Genomic DNA, 25,348 nt, shown 5'->3' with positions numbered 1-25,348 from the left:
TGATGAGATTCACATTTATTGCCCATCCCTAACTGCTCTGGAGAAGGTGATGTGGTGAACTGCTTTCTGGATGCACTGCAGAGCACATGGTGTAAGGACACCTCCAGTGCTACATGGGAGGGAGATCCAGGACTTTTACTTGTGACATGGAAGGGCAGGTAATACAGTTCTAAGTCAGGGTGCTGTGTGATTTGGTGGGGAGCTTGCAAGTATGGACCATTTTTGACACATATCATCTGTATAACCAGCCAATCTGTTAACCTCAAATGAAGTAGGAGCCTTGCAATTCTTGTGAGGCTCAGCAACCCACGGGATTATCATCCACATTCTGCGCGAACCTTGTTTCAGAGACATTGTCACATGTTTTGAGTTAGAAAGTGCTTTTGTCTTGGTTGTTGAGTCGTTTGATAACCCATTAACGATGGAGATGAGAAATGTTTCATAGAGGACCAAGTGACTTTAGAAATCTCTTTCTGAAAAAGCAATGGAAGTCACATCTTTGAACATCTTTGAGGGTGATCAGAGATAGGCAGAATGGTGGTATCGTTAGCTCAGCCTCCATCTTACTGAATGATGGCGCAGGCTTGAGCGGCTGACGATCCTGCCCTTATTCCTAGTGCATCTGTTTGTAAACATTAATAATGCCTAAAGAACAAAGAAAATTTACAGCCCAGGAACAGGCCCTTCGGCCCTCCAAGCCTGAGCCGATCCAATTCCACTGTCTAAACCTGTCGCCCAATTCCTAAGCATCTGTATCCCTCTACTCCCCACCTACTCATGCATCTGTCCAAGCACATATTAAATGAATGTACCGCGCCTGTCGCTACCACCTCTGCTGGAAACGCGTTCCAGACACCCACCACCCTCTGTGTAAAGTACTTGCTGCGTGTATTCCCCTTAACCTTTTCACCTTGAAAGAGTGACCTCTCGTTATTGAATCCCTACAGTGTGGAAACAGGCCCTTTGGCCCAACAAGTCCACACCGACCCGCCAAAGAGCAACCCACCCAGACCCATTCCCCTACATTTCCCCTGACTAATGCACCTAGCTTACACATCCCTGAACACTATGAGCAATCTAACATGGCCAATTCACCTAAACTGCATATCTTTGGAATGCAGGAGGAAACCGGAGCACCCAGAGGAAACCCACACAGACACGGGGAGAATGTGCAAACTCCACACAGACGGTTGCCTGAAGCTGGAATCGAACCCAGGTCCTTGGTGCTGTGAGGCAGCAGTGCTAACCACTGAGCCACCATATCAACTGCCAGTCACCTCTTGGAGATTATAAATTGGGGATTTTAGTGATGGCGATCTAACTTCTTGTCAAGAGACTGCTGGACTGCCTTCCACAAAGTTTGACAGTAGTTCTTTCTTGGGCAGACACACCCTGTCTCCATTTAAAACAATACACTATCACTCCAGGCCAGGTGAGACTGACCCCTGACCTCCCTTGACCCAAGGGGAGTGATATTAACACTGTGCCTCAATTTGTGTAAACTGTCAAACCTGTGAAGTTGTAACCAAATTCTACCAAAGGAAAAGCAGCTGATCCAATAAAACGCCTGCAACGTGAAACTGAATGACAGATTGTATGTATACCTTTAAAGCTGGAGAGAAATGGAATTCTCAATTCAATTACTTTGAATGGTAAATGTCTGTGTCACTTTAGACTGTTCAAATGATTTGCAGGGATTATTGGGCTGTTTTCTTTGAACAATATCAAATTTGTTCTAAAATCCATTAACAAAGAACACATGGTCAGAATTAACCGAACTATATATGGGTAGTCTGAGCATTGACATGAGAATGTAAGTCTGTGACTGAACTTTAATTCTTTTCAAACCCCTTTGGAAAAATAGGAAATTGATGACTCATATATGCAAACAACTTAAGTGGGAACTGATGTTGAAATAATAAATATCAGGCTTTGGATATATCTTCCCAGCTGGGAAAGGAACATTTATCATGTGGCTGTTTTCAGTGTTATGGGGCAATTGAGTTTGAGGGTATTTGGTGAGCCAGTTTAATTTATGATTTCACAAACAGGAATATGGCCAGATTGTGCAACTTTATGCTATTTGTATTTGTAGTTAATAAGGGGAGTGGGGCTGGGGTAGCCTGGCATAACTCAGACAATTTATTTTGACAGAACAAGTACAATAAGTGATAGTGTATGAGTCAACTTGCCACTTAAAATGATCCGACTGACAGGAAATACAGCCCTTGCACTAGCAGCCAGTCTCGATGTTTCACCCCAAAAAAGCATGTTTTATTCACAGGCATCTTCTAATTGAGCACACAGTCAGAGTAGATGATACCAGAGAAGCACAGACATGATACAGAAGAAGGCCATTTGGCCCATAAGGCCTGTACTGGTTCTATTACCAAATGTGAATCTTCTGTCTTTTCCCATATCCCTGTGCACCATCTCCACGGGCTGCATTATAGTGTGCACTTTAAAACACCCCTGCTCTTTGCAGGAGATGGCTGTGACCTTTTAAAGTAGCAACCAAGCATGGTCAAACTGCTAGTTTACTTTTGTACTCAGTTTATAAGTTCACCTCCATTTGTGAAAGGGTTTTACAAGAGTTCAACTTCCATGCCAACATTGATAGTATATTAAATACATCGTTCAAATTTGAACATTTCATGGTCAACTTATCTCTTTATACAGCTAACCGCAGAGTCGTGACCGCACTATTTCATTTGGACATCCCACAGCAGATGGTCTGTATTGTAATGATGCAATCTAATTCCATGAACTGGTTGGAATGAATGTTATTTGGAACATGTCTGGAAGTGTGATGGAAAGGAAGTTAGCATGGGTCTGGTTTAATATTTTGCAACATTTCATCGGCAGTGCTTTGAATTTAAAAGTATTTATTGTTTGTTGCTCTTGGCGCTAGCACAACACTGCAAACATGATCACAGTCTCACATGCTATACACTGTGTTCTTCTTGTCTGTAATGTCTTAGAGAACAGAAGGAACCTTTCTGGAATTAAAGGCCAATTAAGTGAGTTTTAGCAGCCTGCAAGGGCAAGTCTGAAGGGTCACCTGTTTTTTCATCTGAATGCAAGACTCGTCTCATAAGTCTCAGCAGAGGGTCACATCAACCCTCTATTGCAATTCAATCAGTCACCATACCACCAGGAACAAACAGCAAGTCAGGGACAGAGGGTGGAGCAGTCAATCAAAGCCATCGTTCCAGTAGAGGGGACTTTGATTCAGACGGTCCTGTTCACAGTTCTGTCTCACAACTCTTTACCCAGTGGTGAGGCTGATTAACGAAAACAACCCAGGAATTTCCCTTCTGGCTCCAAATAAATCGGAAAAGTTTTAAACTCTAGCTCATCGGCCTGTGTCAAAACATCTATCTAAATGTTCCCTCCACCCTGCACTCTTCCCCTTTCAAACACTGATCCTAATTCCCTTAGATAGTTATTATTAAGCTTTTTTCTTACATTGGACTCTATACATCATCATGAAGTATAATGTATTCAAATATTTTAGAATGACCTTTTGACTTTTCCTGTCGAAGGTGATAACATTAAAAACAATTAAACCACTGGGATATAGGCTAGTGTTGCAATGTGATGTAATGGTTGCTGAGATGAGGATAGATTGAAGGGACTGTTCTATAATGACCTTTTGATGTTTTGGGTTGAAGGTGATAACATTAAAAAAGTCACTGGGGACTTTTTTTAAACAGTTCTCAATCCTCACTGTCCACACATCGAAGAGAATGGGGGCTCTTGCTGCTGTTTATAAAGGGTGCCACATGGTTATACTCAAAGGCCACCAGCTGGTCAATGTGTTTTACTTGCTCTGTCCTCCTCGTGCTGCAGTTCACAAAGGCTGCTGGGAGAAATTCTTAGAAAATCGGGCAAAAAGAAGCACATTTGGCTGCTGTGCAATGACTGAGATTTTTGACATAACGCCACAAAACCCATCCAAATCATGTGAAAGATAGCAAATAGGTTTGGAACAAAGTTCAGCCTGGCATCTGAACTGTAACTGGATATTTACAAGTCATATGCACAACTGCCTGTCAATATCATTAAAGAGAGTTTATAAAACTCAGTTCCTAATTTATATTTAAACAAAAGGAACATGTTGGAAGATTGCTCTGTGTAAGTTACTTTAAATGCACTGTGGGCCATCAACAGCACCAGAACTGTACTCCAGCACAATCTGTCACCTCATGACCCAGCACATCCCGCACTCAACCATTACCATCAAGTCATGGGATCAACCCTGGTTCAATGGACAGTGCAGGAGGGCATGCCAAAAACAGTATCAGGCATACCTAAAAATGAGGCGTCAACCTGGTGAAGCCACCAAGCAGGATGACTTGCATGCCAAATGGCATTAACAGCAAGTGATAGACAGCTAAGTGATCCCACAACCACCGGATCAGATCGAAACTCTGCAGCTCTTCCACATCCAGTCGTGAATAGTAGAATCATAGAATCCCTACAGTGTAGAAACAGGCCCTTCGGCCCAGCAAGTCCACTCTGACCCATCAAAGAGTATTCTGCCCAGGCCCATTCCTATTCCCCTACCCTATTACTCTACATTTACCCCCTGACTAATGCATCTAACCTACACATCTCTGAATGCTATGGACAATTTATCACGGGCAATTCACTGAACCTTCACACCTTTGGACTGTGGGAGGAAACCCACGCAGACACAGGGAGGAAACCCACACAGACACAGGGAGAATGTGCAAACTCCCCACAGACAGCCACCCAAGGCTGGAATCGAGCCTGGGTCCCTGGCATTGTGAGGCAGCAGTGCTTACCACTGAATCACTGGACAATTAATTCGCTGGAGGAGAAGGGTCCACTGATCCTCAATGATGGAGGAGTGTAGCACACAGTGCAAAAGATAAGGCTGATGCATTCACAATGATCTTCAGCCAGAACGCTCCTCCAGTGTTCTCTAGCATCACAGACACCAGTCCCCAGCCAATTCGATTCATTCCCCATGATATCAAGAGGCACTGAATGCTGCAAAGGCAATTGCAACTGATAACAATCTTGACAATAGTCATAGAGATGCACAGCATGGAAACAGACCCTTCGGTCCAACTCGTCCATGCCGACTAGATATCCCAACCTAATCTAGTCCCACCTGTCAGCACCCGGCCCATATCCCTCCAAACCCTTCCTATTCATATACATCCAGATGTTTTTTAAATATTGCAATTTTACTAGCTTCCACCACTTCCTCTGGCAGCTCATTCCATACAGATAACACCCTCTGTGTGAAAAGGTTGCTCCTTAGGTCTCTTTTATATCTTTTCCCTCTCGCCCTAAACCGACACTCTCTAGTTCTGGACCTCATAATTTTATACACCTCTACAAGGTCACCCCTCAGCCTCCGACGCTCCAGGGAAAACAGCCCCAGCCTGTTCAGCCTCTCCCTATAGCTCAAATTCTCCAACCCTGGCAACATCCTTGTAAATCTTTTCTGAACCCTTTCAAGTTTCACAACATCCTTCTGATAGGAAGGAGACCACGCAATATTACAACAGTGGCCTAACCAATGTCCTGTACAGCCGCAACATGACCTCCCAACTCCTGTACTCAATACTCTGACCAATAAAGGAAAGCATACCAAACGCCTTCTTCACTATCCTATCTACCTGCGACTCCACTTTCAAGGAGCTATGAACCTGCACCCTGTCGTCTTATATGTCTCAATTAAGTCATCTCTCAACCTTCTTCTCTCTAACAAACAGCCTCAAGTCCCTCAGCCTTTCCTCATAAGACCTTCCCTCCATACCAAGCAACATCCTAGTAAGTCTCCTCTGCACCCTTTCCACAGCTTCCACATACTTCCCGAAACACCACGACGAGAACCGTAAACGATACTCTGCGGTCGCAGAAGAGTTTTGTACAGCTGCAACATGACCTCGTGGCTTTGAAACTCAATCCTCTACCAATAAAAGCTAACACAACTTCTTAACAACCCTACCAACCTGGATGACAACGTTCAGGGATTTATGTACATGGATACCAAGATCTCTCTGGTCATCGACACTACCAAAAATCTTACCATCAGCCCAGGACTCTTTATTTCTGTTGATCCATCAAAGTAAATCACCTCCCTTTGCCACCTCTCAGCCGAGCTCTGCAGCTTATCTACATGCCTCTGTAACCTGCAACATCCTTCAGCACTATCCACAACTCCACCGACCTTAGTATCATCTGCAAATTTACTAACCCATCCTTCTATACCCTCATCCAGATCATTCATAAAAATGACAAACAGCAGTGCCCTCAAAACAGATCCCTGCGGTTCATCACTAGTAACTGAACTCCTGGATGAACATTTCCCATCAACCACCACCCTCTGTCTTCTTTCAGCTAGCCAATTTCTGATCCAAACTGCTAGATCACCCTCAATCCCATGCCTCTGTATCTTATGCAATTGCCTACCGTGGGGAGCCTTACTGAAATCCATATACAGAGAGAAAGTGAGGATTGCAGATGCTGGAGATCAGAGCTGAAAATGTGTTGCCGGAAAAGCGCAGCAGGTCAGGCAGCATCCAAGGAGCAGGAGAATCGACGTTTCGGGCATGAGCCCTTCTTCAGGAATGGGGAGAGTGTGCCAAGCAGGCTAAGATAAAAGGTAGGGAGGAGGGACTTGGGGGAGGGGCGTTGGAAATGTGATAGGTGGAAGGAGGTGAAGGTGAGGGTGATAGGCCGGAGTGGGGTGGGGGCGGAGAGGTCAGGAAGAAGATTGCAGGTTAGGAGGGCGGTGCTGAGTTCGAGGGTTGGGACTGAGACAAGGTGGGGGGAGGGGAAATGAGGAAACTGGAGAAATCTGAGTTCATCCCTTGTGGTTGGAGGGTTCCTATGCGGAAGATGAGGCGCTCTTCCTCCAGCCATCTTATTGCTATGGTCTGGGCGATGGAGGAGTCCAAGGACCTGCATGTCCTCGGTGGAGTGGGAGGGGGAGTTGAAGTGTTGAGCCACGGGGCGGTTGGGTTGGTTGGTCCGGGTGTCCCAGAGGTGTTCCCTGAAACGTTCCACAAGTAGGCGCCCGTCTCCCCAATATAGAGGAGGCCACATCGGGTGCAGCGGATGCAATAGATGATGTGTGTGGAGGTACAGGTGAACTTGTGGCGGATATGGAAGGATCCCTTGGGGCCTTGGAGGGAAGTGAGTGTGGAGGTGTGGGCGCAAGTTTTACATTTCCTGCGGTTGCAGGGGAAGGTGCCGGGGGTGGAGGTTGGGTTGGTGGGGGGTGTGGATCTGACGAGGGAGTCACAGAGGGAGTGGTCTTTGCGGAACGCTGATAGGGGAGGGGAGGGAAATATATCCCTGGTGGTGGGGTCTGTTTGGAGGTGGCGGAAATGACGACAGATGATATGATGTATACGGAAGTTGGTGAGGTGGTAGGTGAGAACCAGTGGGGTTCTGTCCTGGTGGCGGTTGGAGGGGCGGGGCTCAAGGGCGGAGGAGCGGGAAGTGGAGGAGATGCGGTGGAGGGCATCGTTGATCACGTCTGGGGGGAAATTTGAATACTGTACATCTGGGTTGTACGGTATTGGAACTGGTCCTCCTGGGAGCAGATGCGGCGGAGACGAAGGAATTGGGAATATGGGATGGCGTTTTTACAGGGGACAGGGTGGGAGGAGGTGTAGTCCAGGTAGCTGTGGGAGTCAGTCGGTTTATAGTAAATGTCCGTGTTGAGTCGGTTGCCTGAGATAGAAATGGAGAAGTCTAGGAAGGGGAGGGAGGAGTCTGAGACAGTCCAGGTGAATTTGAGGTCGGGGTGGAAGGTGTTAGTAAAGTGGATGAACTGTTCAACCTCCTCGAGGGAGCACGAGGCAGCGCCGATACAGTCATCGATGTAGCGGAGGAAAAGGTGGGGAGTGGTGCCAGTGTAGCTGCGGAAGATGGACTGTTCCACATATCCTACGAAGAGGCAGGCATAGCTGGGGCCCATGCGGGTGCCCATGGCAACTCCTTTAGTTTGGAGGAAGTGGGAGGATTGGAAAGAGAAGTTGTTCAGAGTGAGGACCACTTCAGTCAGTGGAAGGAGGGGGTCAGTGGAAATCCATATACACCACATCAATTGCTTTACCCTCATCCACCTGTTTGGTTACCTTCTAAAAGTACTCAATAAGGTTTATGAGGCAAAAGCTACCCTTCACAAAACCACGTTGACTATCCATAATCAACACATACCTTTTTAGATGATTATAAATTCTGTTTTATATAACCTTTTCCAACACTTTACCCACAACTGATGTAAAGCTCACTGCTCTATAATTCCCAGGGTTGTCCCTACTCCCTTCTTGAACAAGGGAACAACATTTGCTGTCTTCCAGTCTTCAGGCACTATTCCTGTAGACAATAATGACATAAAGATCAAAGCAAAAGTCTCTGCAATCTCCTCCCAGGATAAATCCCATCTGGCCCAGGGGATTTATCAATCTTCACACTTTCTGGAATCGATGACACCTCCTCCTTGTGAACCTCAATCCCGTCTGGGCTAGTAGTTTATTAAAGTAACTTCTTTAGTAAACCACTGCTCCCTCACTCGACAACTCCCTCCCTGCCTGACAGGTACATACTTATCAAGGACACGCAGTAGCTGTTCATTGAATAAGCTCCACATTTCAATTGTGCCCATCCCCCGCAGCCCGCTCCCACCCCATGACCCCTTCCACAACCATTCAGAGGCCCACAGAAAACCCCTGACAGGGTGACACCTGGCTAGCCCCTAACTCCACTCCCCCCACCGCGCCAGCATGCAGCATGGGCAACAAACCAGTCAACAACCCTGCCCACTCCAGTACCAAGCATCCAGCCCAGGTCCCCGAACCTCTACCGCAAATCCCCACTCCCCCTCCCCCACCATGCCACAAGCACCCATGTGAACCATGACACAGGGCTGCCCCCCTCCTCACCCTGATCTCGAAAATACAATCAGAGCCATCACGAACCTTTGCATCTGGGAAGCGACACACCAACCGTCAGTCTCTCTCATTCCCACAGAACCTCCTATCTGTCCCCCTAACTGTGGAGTCCTCAATGACCAACGCTCTGCTCCTCTCTCCCCTTCTCCCCTTCTCTTCTGAGCAACAGGGACAAGCTCTGGGTCCACCACGTTGATGACACCTTTGTCATCACTAAACAAAACAAATTAGAGGAAACCTTCAAGACCAGCAATAATACCCTTACTGGCATAACATTCACAACAACATTCCTAGATGTCACTGTAGAGTGAACAGCCAATGGGGAATTTCACATCAGTGTCTCCAGGAAAACAACACATACAGACCAAATACTGAACTACAGAAGCAACCATCGCAACATCCACAAACGAAGCTGCATTAGAACATTATTTCAATGAAACGCCACACACTGCACCACAGAGTAAACTACACAGAGCAGAGGAAAACCACCTTGTGCACCAGAATCTGACATTCCCCTTGCCAAGCTATTCTATGACAGTTACAACACTGGCATCTACCCCACAATTTGAAAAATTGCCCAGGTATGCCCTGTACTCAAAAAGCAGGACAAATCCAACCCGGCCAATTACCGCCCAATCGGTTGACCCTCCATCATCAGTAAAATGATGGAAGGTGTCACCCACTGTGCTATCAAGCAACACCTGCTCAGCAACAGTCACACCCAGTTTGGGTTTTGCCAGGGCCACTCAGCTCCTGACCTCATTACAGCCCAAGTTCAAACACGGACAAAAGAGTTGAATTCCAGAGGGGAGGTATGAGACTTTGACATCAAGGCCACATTTGACCTGAGCTATGGTAACAAGGAACCCTAGCAAAACTGGAATCAATGGGTATCAGGGGACAAACACTCTGCTGGTTAGAGTCATACTGGGCACAAAGGAAGATGGTTTTGGTTATGGAAGGTTGGTCGTCTCAGTCCCAGGACATCTCTGCAGGAGTCCCTCAGGGTAGTGTCCTAGGCCCAACAATCTTCAGCTGTTTCATCAACAGCTTTCTCTCTGTCATAAGATTAGAAGTGAGGATGTTCGCCGATGAGTGTACAGTGTTCAGCACCATTTGTGACTCCTCAGTTACTGAACCAGTCTGTGCTCAAACGCAACAACATAGTGGGCAGCACAGTGGCACAGTGGTTAGCACTGCTGCCTCACAGCGCCAGAGACCCAGGTTCAATTTCCGACTCAGGCAACAGACTGTGGAGTTTGCACATTCTCCCCGTGTCTGCGTGGGTTTCCTCCGGGTGCTCCGGTTTCCTCCCACAGTCCAAAGATGTGCGGGTTAGGTGAATTGGCCATGTTAAATTGCCCGTAGTGTTAGGTGAAGGGGTAAATGTAGGGTATGGGTGGGTTGCACTTCGGCGGGTCGGTGTGGACTTGTTGGGCCGAAGGGCCTGTTTCCACACTGTAAGTAATCTAATTGAAAAGATCTGGACAATGTCCAGGCTTGGGCCGACAAGCGGCAAGTAACATCTGCGCCACACAAGTGCCAGCCAATGACCTTCACCAATAAGAGACACTCTAATGGTATTACCATCACTAAATCCCCCATTGTCAACAGCCTTGGGATTGCCACTGACCAGAAACTCAACTGGACTCACCACTTAAACACCAGTGACTACAAGAGCAGGTCAGAGACTAGGGATACTGCGGCAAGTAACTCACCTCCTGACACTCCAAAGCCTATCCACCATCTACAAGGCACAAGTCAAGAGTGTGATGGAATACTCCCCACACTCTAACCACACTCAAGAAGCTTGACACCATCCATGACAAAGCAACCCACTTGATTGACACCACATCCACAAACATCGATCCCTCCACCGCTGGTGCTCAGGTGTAGCAGTGTATACTGTCTGCAAGATGCACTGCAGAAATTCACCAAAGCTCCTTAGACAGCGCCTTCCAAACCCACGGCCACTTCCATCTGGAAGGACAAGGGCAGCAGGTACTTGTGAACACCACCCCCACCTTCAAGTTCCTCTCCAAGCCACTCACCACCCTGACTTAGAAATATACTGACATTCCTTCACAGTTGTTGGGTCAAAATCCTGGAATTCCCACCCAGCAGGCATTGTGGGTCAACCCACAGCAAATGTCCTGCAGCAATTCAAGAAGGCAGCTCACCCCCATCTTCTCAAAGGCAAATAGGGATGGGCTATCGATGCTGGCCCAGCCAGTGACACCCAAAACCCACAAATGAATAATAATTTAAAAGATTGCTGGCTGCTGGTCTCAATGATATGTATGTGGACTACAGCTCACCACTGAAGAATTTCAGAGTATTTGAAGACCATAAATACACTCTAACTGCTAATTTAAAAATATCACACGCTGTTTTAGAACAGAGATGGCTCAGTATGTTCACATTTACCTCAAAAATAAAACCTCATATATCACTGAGACCCATGAGTGAAATAGGGTAGAAAATGTTAAAATACACTTAAAATACACCAGTCCATATTAGTGCTGTCTGGAAAAGCTGAGAAAAGTCGATATGATTTAGTCAATCAGGGCAATCTCTATCGATTGATTCCAGCTCTGAAGGCGACTCATATTGGACTCAAAACATTAACTCTTGAACCTCTCTTCACAAATGCTGCCAGATCTGCTGAATTTCTCTAGCATGTTCTGATTTTATTATCTATTGATAGGTCCTTGAACATCATTGTGATCCAGTCGGGTTAAACCAATATTATTAAAAGAAATTAATGTTACGTCTTTTGAGTTTGATGTTTCTCAATGAACAACAGAATAACAAAAGCAAATGTTTGTACACGTACTTTCCCTGTTGGTTGACATCCCCTTACTCCTGACTCCTTTCTCGATCCAGCCTCTCTTTTTCCACACCTTAGGTATTGTCCCCTCAACCTCAACAGTAAATAATGCAGGATTTTAATATGGGCTGTTCTGCAACTTGCTTCTAATTTACAATCTAAATTAATTTTTACTTCTTTGTTCTTTTTGCTTGAAATTTCTCAACCTCCTCTGCATTTGTCCTTGGTAAAGCTGGGTTAACATGTCACTTAAAGCTTTCTACATTGTTTTTGAGGTCGTCTTATTTACAATACCTTGACATTTGACATGGACACAGCTTTCTTCCATCATGTCATCGCCCATCAGACTTCTCTAAAGCCTGTACTGTTTACTGTGAATAATTGTGCCAATGAGATTAAATAATAAAATCATTTGCAATTTTCACTCGAGCTTTGTGTCAGAATTTACATCAGTTCTAAACTGTTTATAACCTACTTAGATTTGAAGACGATACTGGCTGTCAAAATGTTTAAAACAAAGCAGCCTACAGTCAGAATCTTTGTCCCAGCCTAAACTAACATCAATATTCGAAAGAGAGTCTTGTCTGGTTTCCAAGCTGATGGGCTACAGGGAGAAATCAACAAAGTTAAACAAGCACATCCTGTGTGGTTCTTTTAGTCTGGCTGACATCTACGGAAATCGACCAAACCCCAAGCAAAGGAACAATCAGAGGGAGACAAAGAATGTTGGAGAAAACAATTTGACATATGAATGGATAATGCTGGAACAGAAAGCCAGGCAGCATCTGTGCAGGAAGTAGCAGAGTTCAGGGGATAGATGTTTGACTCAAGTTCAGGGCAGTTCTTGGCTTCATCAACCTGAGCTGAAAATGTGTTGCTGGAAAAGCGCAGCAAGTCAGGCAGCATCCAAGGAGCAGGAGAGTCGACGTTTCGGGCATAAGCCCTTCTTGATCGAGGGCGGGGTAAGAGGCCAGCACGGGGTGTCCAGGTGGATGGGGTGTGTTGGAGATAAGACCTTTTATCTTAGCCTGCTGAACACACCTTCCTCATTCCTGAAGAAGGGCTCATGCCTGAAACGTCGACTCTCCTGCTCCTTGGATGCTGCCTGACCTGCTGCGCTTTTCCAGCAACACATTTTCAGTTCATCAACCCGAACCCATCACCTTCTCCCATGTACATGTCTCAACTCATATGGAAGAATGTACCAGTAGCTGAGCTCCACTAATCCACAAAGCCATCAGAAATGTGTAACTTCCAAATTAAACCAGCAAGCTGATCCATTTCGCTGATGGACTGCAATTCAGAGTAAATGTAATTCTCATCAGGTTTTGTCATTAACAAGGACATAAGTATTTATTGTAAACAAACATATTCTTTAACAACTGACAAACAAGGACAGATTACTCATTACAGTACTACTACGCAAGTTAACCCATATGCCTTTAAAAAACCCCAAACAATCTCACATTCATTCACAAATACGACTGACAAAAATAGATGGTTTGATGCACATTTCATTTCCATTCCAGTGAAACCTCACTTAATAAATCAATCACTTCAGGTAAGTAACAGGGCCTCTGGGAAAAATGGGGTTGGGGCAGACCACTCATGATGGCTCAAAAATCACCCAAACGTGTGACACACAGTATAGCACAGCCTGAGTGAAGGTATAAATCATATTTATCAATAAAACTAAAGTAAATTTAACACAGTCCATTTAAAAATATTATAAATGCAGGGACAGAGGGTCATCATGGTGCATAGACTCCCTCATTCCTGTTAAGTGAGCTGTATCACATATTCTCTCCTTACGCTCAAAATGCTTTATAATACTGAGCTTCTCTCCCAGTGTTATAGCCTTTCGTTTGTGTTCACCGCCCGCAATTGTATCACCAGGACGCTTCTTGCTAACATTCTTGACACCGTGCCCCTCCATTTTCTCAAACATAAGGGGGAGTGCAGGAAGACATGTCAGGAGCAGCAACAGACATAACTGAAGATGAAGTGTTAACCTGGTGAAGTTACAAAACTTCTTGCATACCAAATGACATAATCAACAAGTGATAGACAGAATTAAGCAATCCCACAACCAGTGGATCAGATTTAATCTCTGCAGAGCTGCCACATCCTGTTATGAATGATGGCGGGCGATTAATCACCTCACTGGAGGAGGAGGCTCCACAAATATCCCCATCCTCAATGATGGAAGAGCCCCAGCCCCAGTGCAAAAGATAAGGCTGAAGCTTTCACAGCAATCTTCAGCCAGCAGTGCCGAGTGGATGATCCATCTCGGCCTCCTCCAGTGGTCCCCAGTGTTACAGGTATCGGTCTTCAACCAATTCAATTCACTCCGCGTGATATTTGAGGAGGTTGAGTTCTTTGAGGAAGTGACCAAGTTGATAGATGAAGGAAAGGTTGTAAATGTCATATACATGGACTTTAGTAACGCGTTTGATAAGGTTCCCCCTGGAAAACTAATGGGAAACTTTATCAAATGCCTTACATGGTGTGCAGGGTGTTCTAGCTAAGGTGTATAAAGAACGAGTTGAGCAACAGGAGACAGAGAGCAAGAGTAGAAGGGAGTTTCTTGAAATGGAGAAAGGTGACCAGTGGTGTTCCACAGGGGTCAGTTGGTATGTTCAGCAAGTTTGCACATTACACAAAGATTGGTGGAGTTGCAGAAAGCATAGGGGACTGTCAAAGAATACAGGAGAATATAGATAGACTGGAGAGCTGGGCGGAGAAGTGGCAGATGGAGTTCAATAAAGGCAAATGTGAGGTAATTCATTTTGGGAAGTCTAATTCTAGAGCGAACTATACTGCAAACGGAAGAGCCTTGGGAAAAGTTGATGAACAGAGAGATCTAGGAGTGCAGGTCCATTGTACCCTGAAGGTTGCTGCACAGGTGGATAGAGTGGTCAAGAAGGCATATAGTATACTTGCCTTCATCCGACAGGGTATTGAGTATAAGAGCTGGCAAGTCATGTTAAAATTATGCAAGACATTGGTTTGGCTGCATTTAGAATACTGTGTACAGTTCTGGTCGCCACATTAGCAAAAGGATGTGGACGCTTTGGAGAGGGTGCAGAGAAGGTTTACAAGGATGTTGCCTGGTATGGAAGGTGCTAGTTATGAAGAGAGGTTGAGTAAGTTAGGATTGTTTTCATTACAGAAAGGAGATTGAGGGGGGCCTGATTGAGGTTTACAAAATCATGAAGGGTATAGACAGGGTGGGTAGAGATAAGCTTTTTCCCAGGGTGAAGGATTTAATAACGAGAGCTCATGAGTTCAAGATGAGAGAGTGTAAAGTTTAAGGGAGATACATGCGACAAGTACTTTTTATAGAGGTGGTAGGTGCCTGGAATGTGTTGCAAATGTGTTGCTGGTCAAAGCACAGCAGGTCAGGCAGCATCTCATTGCCAGCAGAGGTAGTAGAGACAGGCACGGTAGATTCATTTAAGATGCGTCTGGACAGATGCATGAGTAGGTGGGGAGCAGAGGGACACAGATGCTTAGGAATTGGGTGATAGGTTTAGACAGTGGATTTGGATTGGCTCAGGCTTGGAGGGCAGAAGGACCTGTTCCTGGGCTGTAAATTGTCTTTGTTCTTTGTTCTTTCTTCCAAAAAATTGTTGGAGACACTGGATACTGCAAAGGCTATGGGCCCTCATACCATTCTGGCAATAGTACAGTGCTCCTGAAATTTCCACTCCCCTAGCGAAGCTGTTCCACACGTTTACAATACTGGCATCTATCCAAGAGTGTGGAAAATTACCCAGGTACATTCTGTACACAAAAAGCAGGACAAATCTAAATTACTGCCCTATCACTTTAATCTTGTTCATCAGTAAAGTGTTGAAGGGGTCATTAACCGTGCAATCAAGCAGCACCTACTCAGCGATGCCCAGTTTAGATTTCACCAGGGTCACTCAGCTCCTGACCCCATGACTGTCTGGATTCAAACACAGACAAAAGAGCTGAATTCCAGAGGCCAGGTGAGAGTGACATCAAGGCTGCATTCGAACGAGTATGGCATTAAGGAGCTGGGCAAAACCAGGATCAGTGGGCATCAGGGGCAAACTCTCTGCTGCTTAAACACACAGGAAGATGGTTGTGGTTGTTGGATGTCAGTCACCTCAGCTCCAAGACATTCTGTAGGAGTTCCTTAGGATAGTGTCCTAAGTCCAACCATCATCAGATGCTTCATCAATGATGTTTCCTCTATAATAAGATCAGAAATGGGGATGTTTGCTGATAATAGCACAATGTTCTGCATCATTCACAATTCCTCAAATACTGATGCCATCCATATTCAAATGTGACAAAATCTGGACAATATCCAGGCTTGGACTGGCAAGTGGAAAGTAACATGTGTGCCACACAAATGCCGGGCAATGACCATCTCCAATAAGAGACAATCTAACCACTTCCCCTTGATAGTCAATAATATTGCCATCACCAAATCTCCTGTTATCAACATCCTGGGGGTTACCATTGACCAGGAACTCAACTAGGCTCACAAGATAAACACAGTGTTTACAAGGGCAGTTCAGAAGCTAGGAATCCTGCAGTGAATAACTCACCTTCCGACTCCCCAAAGTCTGACCACCTTCTACAAAACACAGTCAGGAGTGTCAAAGAATACTCTCTACCTGCTTGGATGGGAGCAACTCCAACAACATTCAAGAAGCTTGAGACCATTCAGGACAAAGAAGCTCATTGAGTTGGCATCGCTGACCTCACCATCGAAGCTCATTTGCAGCATAGAATCACAGAATCATAGAATCCCTACAGAGTGGAAACAGGCAATTTAGTCCACTGAGCCCACACCAACCCTCTGGAGAGCATCCTATTCAGACCCACCCCCTACATTTCCCATAGCTAATTCACCTAACCTACACATCTTTGCACAGCAGTGTGCACTGCAGAAATTCACTTTAAACAGCATCTTCTAAATCCATGACCACTACTATCTAGAAGAACCAAAGCAGAAGATACATGGGAAAACCACACCCTGAAAGCTCCCCTCTAAACCACTCACCACCCTGACATGAAAATATATGGCTGCTCCTTCACTGTCCTTCACTTCGCTGGGTCAAAATCCTGGAATTCCCTCCTAAGGGTGAACTGCAGTGGTTCAAGAAGGCACTCACCACCACCTTCTCAAGGGCAACTAGGGACGGGCAATAAATGCTGGACTAGCTGATGATACCAACATCCAATTAATTAATTTTTAAAAAAGCTACTATTGGAAGAAAGGACAAGACAATTCTGTCAAACAAGACTGTTCCTCCAAGTGACCAGTCGAAAGCAGGCAACAGCTGACTAGCTCACAGATACAAAGAAGTCAGTACTTCAACAAACACATCCAATCCCAGCCTGAGCTTTGAAAGGGTAATCAGCCAGTGAAAAGAATCCAATAAATGGAAACATGGAAAGCAGCAATGGGTTTTAGTGCAGGAGAGGTGAAGGCCTAGTGGTATTATCACTTTTTCACGCAGAGGGTGGTACATGTATGGAATGAGCTGCCAGAGAATGTGGTGGAGGCTGGTACAAATTGCAACATTTAAGAGGCATCTGGATGGGTATATGAATAGGAAGGGTTTGGAGGGATATGGGCCGGGTGCTGGCAGATTGGGTTGGGATATCTGGTCGGCGTGAAACCGAAGGGTCTGTTTCCAGGCTGTGCATCTCTGTGACACTATGACTGTTAATCCAGAACAGATAATGTTCTGGGGACCCGGGTTTGAACCCTGACATGGCAGAAAGTGGATTTGGAATTCAATAAAAATCTGGAATGAAGAGTTGAATGTTGACCATGAAGCTATTGTCGATTGTTGGAAAATCCCATCTCGGTCACCAATGCCCTTTAGGGAAGGACACTGCCTTTGTTAGCTGGTCTGGTCTACATGTGGCTCCAGACCCACAGCAATGAGGGGACACTTAACTGCCGTCTGGGCAATTAGGGATGGGCAGTAAATGCTGGTCCAGCATGTGGTGCCCATATCCTGTGAATGAAGGAAAAGAAAGATAAAGCTCAGCCTCCAGCATCAGTGAGAGGGAATAGATTCCATATTTAACCCACAACTGAACTAGGTCAATGGCATCACTAACCAGTGAGCAGAACAACACCAGAAACATGATTAACCGGCGACTAAACACCAGAAACATTGCTGACCTGTGAATTAACACCAGTAACATCACTATCCAGTAACAACACACCATAGCATAACTAACTCATGAATCAATACCAATAACATCACTAACCAGCAGAACCTCACCAGTAACGTCTTGAACCAATGAGTAAACACCACTGTTATCATTAACCAGCAAATAAATACCAGCCGTATCCCTAACCACTGAAATACAGCCAGTAATGTCACTAACCAGTAAGTAAACTCCAGCAGTATCACTAATGAGTTTAGCAATTCCCATAAGTAAAGTCGCTAACCATCAAGTAAGTGGCAACAGCATTACTAACTAGCACTTTTGAGGATTTGAGCTATAGGAAGAGGCTGAATAGGCTGGGGCTGTTTTCCCTGGAGCGTCGGAGGCTGAGGGATGACCTTATAGAGGTTTACAAAATCATGTGGGGCATGGATAGGGTAGATAGAGAAAGTCTGTTCCATGGGGTGGGGAAGTCCAGAAATAGAGGACATAGGTTTAGGGTGAGAGGGCAAAGATATAAAAGAGACCTAAGGGGCAACACTTTCACACAGAGGGTGGTGCATGTATGAAATGAGCTGCCAGAAGAAGTTTTGGAGGCTGGTACAATTACAGCATTTAAGAGGCATCTGGATGGGTACATGATGAATAGGAAGGGTTTAGAGGGATATGGGCCAAATGCTGGCAAATAGAACTAGATTAGGTTAGGATATTTGGTTGGCGTGGACGAGTTGGACCGAAGGGTCTGTTTCTGTGCTGTACATCTCTATGACTCTAAGTAAACACCACCAGTTTCACTAACTAGCAGATGCCAGACCATGAGTGAGATCCAGCAGCAATCGGATACACTAGGAGGTGTACAATATTGACCACAGAACCTTACAGCTCTTCACTCAGTCGTGAATGAAGGTAAAAAATCCCACCTTCAAAGCAACACCATGAATAATACGTCAAAAAGAAACAAGCTAAATCAGACTGGAACCATAACCAGTTTAATTATAAAAGCCTACTCTTAATATTTTTTTGATTTTGATATAATGCATAAAGGAAGTAAGGCTATTTTGTTATATTATTCCTAAAGAAATGGGAGCTATTGTAAATGCACATCCATGATGTTATACTGACTGCTGCTAACTGAGTCTACCAATCACAAGGAGAGCTGTAAGAATTACATCACCACTGCAGCTTTTTTATCTAAAATTACAATTAGTATAAATCAGTATATATTAATATAAATTACTATACATTTGTACAAGTCAGCATAGATTAGTATAAATTAGTGTAGAGCTGTCTAAATCAGTATACATTAGCATAGATTAGTATAAATTTATGGGAACCAGCTTCTGCTGCAACATTTTAATAATTCGAGACAAAATGTTTTCTCTCAGCCTGTCTTTTGTTAATGACTGACACTTCCGAATAGCAAGGAACTGAAATGTGCTGGCTGTCTTGATATTTCCTGTTAAAGTATTATGTCAAATACATACTTTGCTTAAATGTTATTATTAAAGCAATTGACTGACAATTTTAATCAGGCTGTGTCATTCAAATGTGAAATTCCCTTTTCTCAGAGATTGTTAAATAGAGCAGCTGGTCTATACAATTCTGCAAGCTTTTTTTTGAAAAGGAAAGAATGTTGTATTTTGTACCATCCTGCAGCCCCTCCTGCATACAATCCCCTACAAGGAAATTCCCTTCTCCAGGAGTTTCCTAATTTGGAGCTGATTAGTTTGACAAATATGTGCTGCATTTCTGTCTCCCATTAGCCTTTGGAAGCCGTTAACATTCACTTCTAGGAACTAAAAACATGTGCATGGCGTTTTCTCCTGCCGCAGAGGACAGGAACCCTCCAGGAATGCTGCGTTCTGGCAGATAAAGTGAAAAAAACCCTGCAATCTCAGTCCTGTAAAATGTCCAAATCTTCAGATCTTTCTAACAAACAAATTTTTAGAATGTAACTAACTGTGAGATTTACTATAAAATGGAGTTTACTGGTTACAGCCGTAGCCAACACCGCATCATGTTCAAAAAATGGTGATTTACGCAATATCTTGGCCACACATCTGCAACAATTTCTACACATTAACTAACCCTTAAGATTGTAACTCCAGTAAGCAGGTTAAAAGTTATCAAAACTTTCTTCCTAATTTCCTTGATGAAGAAATCTATCCCAGTTTATTTCGAATGCAACTGTTCTCATTTTTCAATCATTATATTTTGCTTGGCTATTTCCTTGTCAGTGTTCTGAGTAAGCACAGCCGTGAGGCACCTCTCTCCCTCTCATCAAGGTATTGACCATTGCTGAGGCACAGCTTTGAGTGTAGTCTCAATACATTCACAGTATTCCCAAAATACACCCGCTATATGTTCACCGTATATTGTGGATGTTTCTTGAAATAGTACGTGGATAGTTCAACTGGAGGAAGGGCCATATTGAACCTTATACCAACTAATGAGCCTGGCCAAGAGACTGAGCTTTCAGTGGGAGAGCATTTTGGAAACAGTGATCCCAACTCATTATGTTTTAAGATAACGATGAATAAGGGTCAGTCATGGCCTTGTGGGAAGGTACAAAATTGGAGGAGGGCAAATTATGTCAGTATTAGGCAGGAGCTAGGGAGTGTTAATTGGGAGGAACTATTATCAGGCAAGTACACATTTGACATGTGGGAGTTGTTCAAAGATCTACAGGTCAGAGTTCAGGATCGGCATGTTCCAGTGAGGAGAAAGGCCAAGGATGGCAAGGCAAGGGAACCTTGGGTAACGGGTGAGCTTGTGAATTTAGCTAAAAGGATATGTAAGGTTCAGTAAGCTAAAATCAGACATGGCCCATGATGAATATAAAGAAATATAAAGGAAATAACTCACACAGGGAATGAGGAGAACAAGAAGGGCCCAAGAAATGACTCTGGCAAGTGAGGTTAAAGACAAACTCAAGGCATTCTATACATTCAGTAAAAAGCAAGAAGATAACTCGGGAAAAGGTAGGAGCACTCAAGGATAAAGGAAGAAATTTATGCTCGGAGGCAGAGGATGTGAGAGAGATCCTAAATGTGTCAGTATTCACCCAGGAGAAGGATATGGAGGATAGTAAGATTTGTGTGGAACCTCCTAATATGCTCGGGCATTTTGTGATCAAGAAAGAAGTGGTGTTGGGCCTCTTGAAGAGCATTAAGATGGATAAGTCACCAGGGCCTGATAGTATCCAAGCCAGGTTATAGAGAGAGGCAAGAGAGGAGATTGCTGGGGCCTTCATCAAGATCTTTATATCCTCACTAGCTACTGGAGAGATCCCAGAGGACTGACAAGTAGCTAATGTTGTTCCTCTGTTCAACAAGGGAAGCAGGGATAATCCAGGAAACTATAAACTGATGAATCTCACAGCGATAGTTGGGAAGAAGCTATTGGAGAGAATAGGAGTTACATGCATCGAAAAGCATGGCCTAATTAGAAACAGTCAGCATGGCTTTGTGCAGGGCAGTCCATGTCTTATAAACTTGATTGAACTTTTCAAGGAGGTGACAAAGGTGATCGATGATGGTTGAGCAGTGGAAGTTAGTCAGGATTTTAGTTAAAACCCTGGATTTTAGTCAGGGTTACGACAGGGTCGTCCTGAAGATCCATGGTGACTTGGCTGCTTGGATTCAGAATTGGCTTGCCCATAGAAGGCAGAGGGTAGAAGTGGAGGGTGTTTTTCAGGCTGGAGGTCCATGACTAATGTTGTGGAAAGTGTGGGAAGTGGAGAAGGTTGTCAGAGGTTACAGTGGGATATAGAGCAGTTGCAGATATCAGTGGAGAAATAACAGATGGGGTTTAATCTGGGTAAATGTGAGGTGCTGCACTCAGGGAATTAAGTACAAGAGTCAGGATGTCATGTTGCAGCTTTATAAGATTTTGGTTAGGCCACACTTAGAGTATTGTGTTCAATTCTGGTCACCACATTACAGGGAGGATGTGGTGAGGGGGCAGAGGAGGTGTGCCAGACAGTGAACTAGCTGAGTTCACAAAAAAATATCAATTCCTGAGGGTCAGCAAGAAAGTCCAAAACAAATCAAGTAGTTACTGCAATAAAAACCAGACAGGATGAAAATTGCACACAAACATCACCAATGACAACAGTAAGAGGAGACTTTGACAATTGAATCCTCCAGGGCTCTGGGTAACTTGGGCTATAGTGAGATACTGAGCACATATTGGCAACAAATGTATCTCAATTTCAAGATCATCTCGCACCATTTTTATGCTTTTAGCAAATTGCATGGTAAGGTTCTCACTAGGTAATGGTGAGTTGTCATTTAATGGGGATTATTGCTCATTAACAGCCCAACTCATCTCATTAATATTCAATATCCCATCTTAACAAACCCGTCCAATGAGCTCTGTGTTGGGAAAGCTCAATGAGGAAATCCGCGTGGTTACCTGACCGATTCAGCTCTACGTTTACTGTGAGTGACACTGGGCACCAGCACTTCAGGGAAAGTGTCATGGGCACCAGTCACATGCATGGTGTTGGCAGCTGGTACGTGCCATTCTCGGGGACCCCTCATGGCATATCTCTGATGAACTTACAGGATCTTTCTACATTTCATTGCTGTACCAGGTAACTCTTATTGTAACGTTACAGCAAGGACACTGTGAGCTCACTCTCTCTGTGTCTCACTGAATGCTCACAGCATCCCACTTTGCTTTGCTGTTGTGCTTTTTGCCCCCTCAGCCAGGCTCCCTGTGCAGTCAGGCTCCCTGTACAGTCAGGCTCCCAGTACAGTCAGGCTCTCTGTACAGTCAGGCTCTCTGTACAGTCAGGCTCCCTGTAGAGTCAGGCTCTCTGTACAGTCAGGCTCCCTGTATAGCTGTATTAGAACATAGAAAAATACAGCGCAGTACAGGCCCTTTGGCCCTCGATGTTGCGCCGATCCAAGCCCACCTAACCTACATTAGCCCACTTCCCTCCATATGCCTACCCAATGCCTGTTTAAATGCCCATAAAGAGGGAGAGTCCACTACTGCTACTGGCAGGGCATTCCATGAACTCACGACTCGCTGAGTAAAGAATCTACCCCTAACATCTGTCCTATACCTACCACCCCTTAATTTAAAGCTATGCCCCCTCGTAATATCTGACTCCATACGTGGAAATTATGGTATTGCCATGCCATTTAGTGCACACACAAAGCTGGTCTTGGTTAGCAGCAGGCCTCAGTCAACTTGAGAGATAAAGCCTTCACTCATCTCCCTGTAATTTGTTTTTTCACTGCATGGTCTTCTGGTTCTGTATGGAGGTCTCTAAACTCTGCACTGTGTACAGTCTAGAGATGTGTGTGTGGTCTCTGAGTCATAGAACATAGAACATAGAACAATACAGCACAGAACAGGCCCTTCGGCCCACGATGTTGTGCCGAACATCTATCCTAGATTAAGCACCCATCCATGTACCTATCCAATTGCCGCTTAAAGGTCGCCAATGATTCTAACTCTACCACTCCCACGGGCAGCGCATTCCATGCCCCCACCACTCTCTGGGTAAAGAACCTACCCCTGACATCTCCCCTATACCTTCCACCCTTCACCTTAAATTTATGTCCCCTTGTAACACTCTGTTGTACCCGGGGAAAAAGTTTCTGACTGTCTACTCTATCTATTCCTCTGATCATCTTATAAACCTCTATCAAGTCACCCCTCATCCTTCGCCGTTCCAACGAGAAAAGGCCGAGAACTCTCAACCTATCCTTGTACGACCTATTCTCCATTCCGGGCAACATCCTGGTAAATCTTCTCTGCACCCTCTCCAAAGCTTCCACATCTTTCCTAAAGTGAGGCGACCAGAACTGCACACAGTACTCCAAATGTGGCCTAACCAAAGTCCTGTACAGCTGCAACATCACTTCATGACTCTTGAATTCAATCCCTCTGCTAATGAACGCTAATACACCATAGGCCTTCTTACAAGCTCTATCCACCTGAGTGGCAACTTTCAAAGATCTATGTACATAGACCCCAAGATCCCTCTGTACCTCCACCTGACTAAGAACCCTACTGTTAACCCTGTATTCTGCATTCTTATTTGTTCTTCCAAAATGGACAACCTCACACTTGGCAGGGTTGAACTCCATCTGCCACTCCTCAGCCCAGCTCTGCATCATATCTAAGTCCCTTTGCAGCCGACAACAGCCCTCCTCACTGTCCACAACCCCACCAATCTTCGTATCATCTGCAAATTTACTGACCCACCCTTCGACTCTCTCATCCAAGTCATTAATAAAAATTACAAACAGCAGAGGACCCAGAACTGATCCCTGCGGAACTCTACTTGTAACTGGGCTCCAGGCTGAATATTTACCATGTACCACCACTCTCTGACTTCGACCAGTTAGCCAGTTTTCAATCCAATTGGCCAAATTTCCCTCTATCCCATGCCTCCTGACTTTCCGCATAAGCCTACCATGGGGAACCTTATCAAATGCCTTAATAAAATCCATGTACACTACATCCACTGCTCTACCCTCATCCACATGCTTGGTCACCTCCTCGAAGAATTCAATAAGACTTGTAAGGCAAGACCGACCCCTCACAAATCCGTGCTGGCTGTCCCTAATCAAGCAGTGTCTTTCCAGATACTCATAAATCCTATCCCTCAGTACCCTTTCCATTACTTTGCCTACCACAGAAGTAAGACTAACTGGCCTGTAATTCCCGGGGTTATCCCTATTCCCTTTTTTGAACAGGGGCACAACATTCGCAACTCTCCAGTCCCCTGGTACCACCCCCGTTGACAGTGAAGACGAAAAGATCATTGCCAACGGTTCTGCAATTTCCTCTCTTGCTTCCCACATAATCCTAGGATATATCCCGTCAGGCCCTGGGGAATTGTCTATCCTCAAGTTGTTCAAAATGTCCAACACATCTTCCTTCCTAACAAGTGTCTCCTCTAGCTTACCAGTCCGTTTCACACTTTCCTCTTCAACAATATGGTCCCTCTCGTTCGTAAATACTGAAGAAAAGTACTCATTCAAGACCTCTCCTATCTCTTCCGACTCAATACACAATCTCCCACTACTGTCCTTGATCGGACCTACCCTCGTTCTCGTCATTCTCATGTTTCTCACATACGCATAAAAGGCCTTGGGGTTATCCTTGATCCTATCCGCCAAGGATTTTTCATGCCCTCTCTTAGCTCTCCTAATCCCTTTCTTCAGGTCCCTTCTGGCTATCCTGTATCCTTCCACTGCTCTGTCTGAACCCTGTTTCCTAAACCTTATGTAAGCCTCCTTCTTCCTCTTTACTAGCCATTCAACCTCCCTCGTCAGCCAAGGCTCCCTCACACGACCATTTCTTTCCTGCCTGATAGGTATATACATATCAAGGACACGTTGTATCTGCTCCTTGAAAAAGTTCCACATTTCCACCACAT

The sequence above is a fragment of the Hemiscyllium ocellatum genome, chromosome 42 (genome assembly GCF_020745735.1).
Source record: "Hemiscyllium ocellatum isolate sHemOce1 chromosome 42, sHemOce1.pat.X.cur, whole genome shotgun sequence".
Lineage (NCBI taxonomy): Eukaryota > Metazoa > Chordata > Chondrichthyes > Orectolobiformes > Hemiscylliidae > Hemiscyllium > Hemiscyllium ocellatum.
This window is presented reverse-complemented; position numbering follows the sequence as displayed.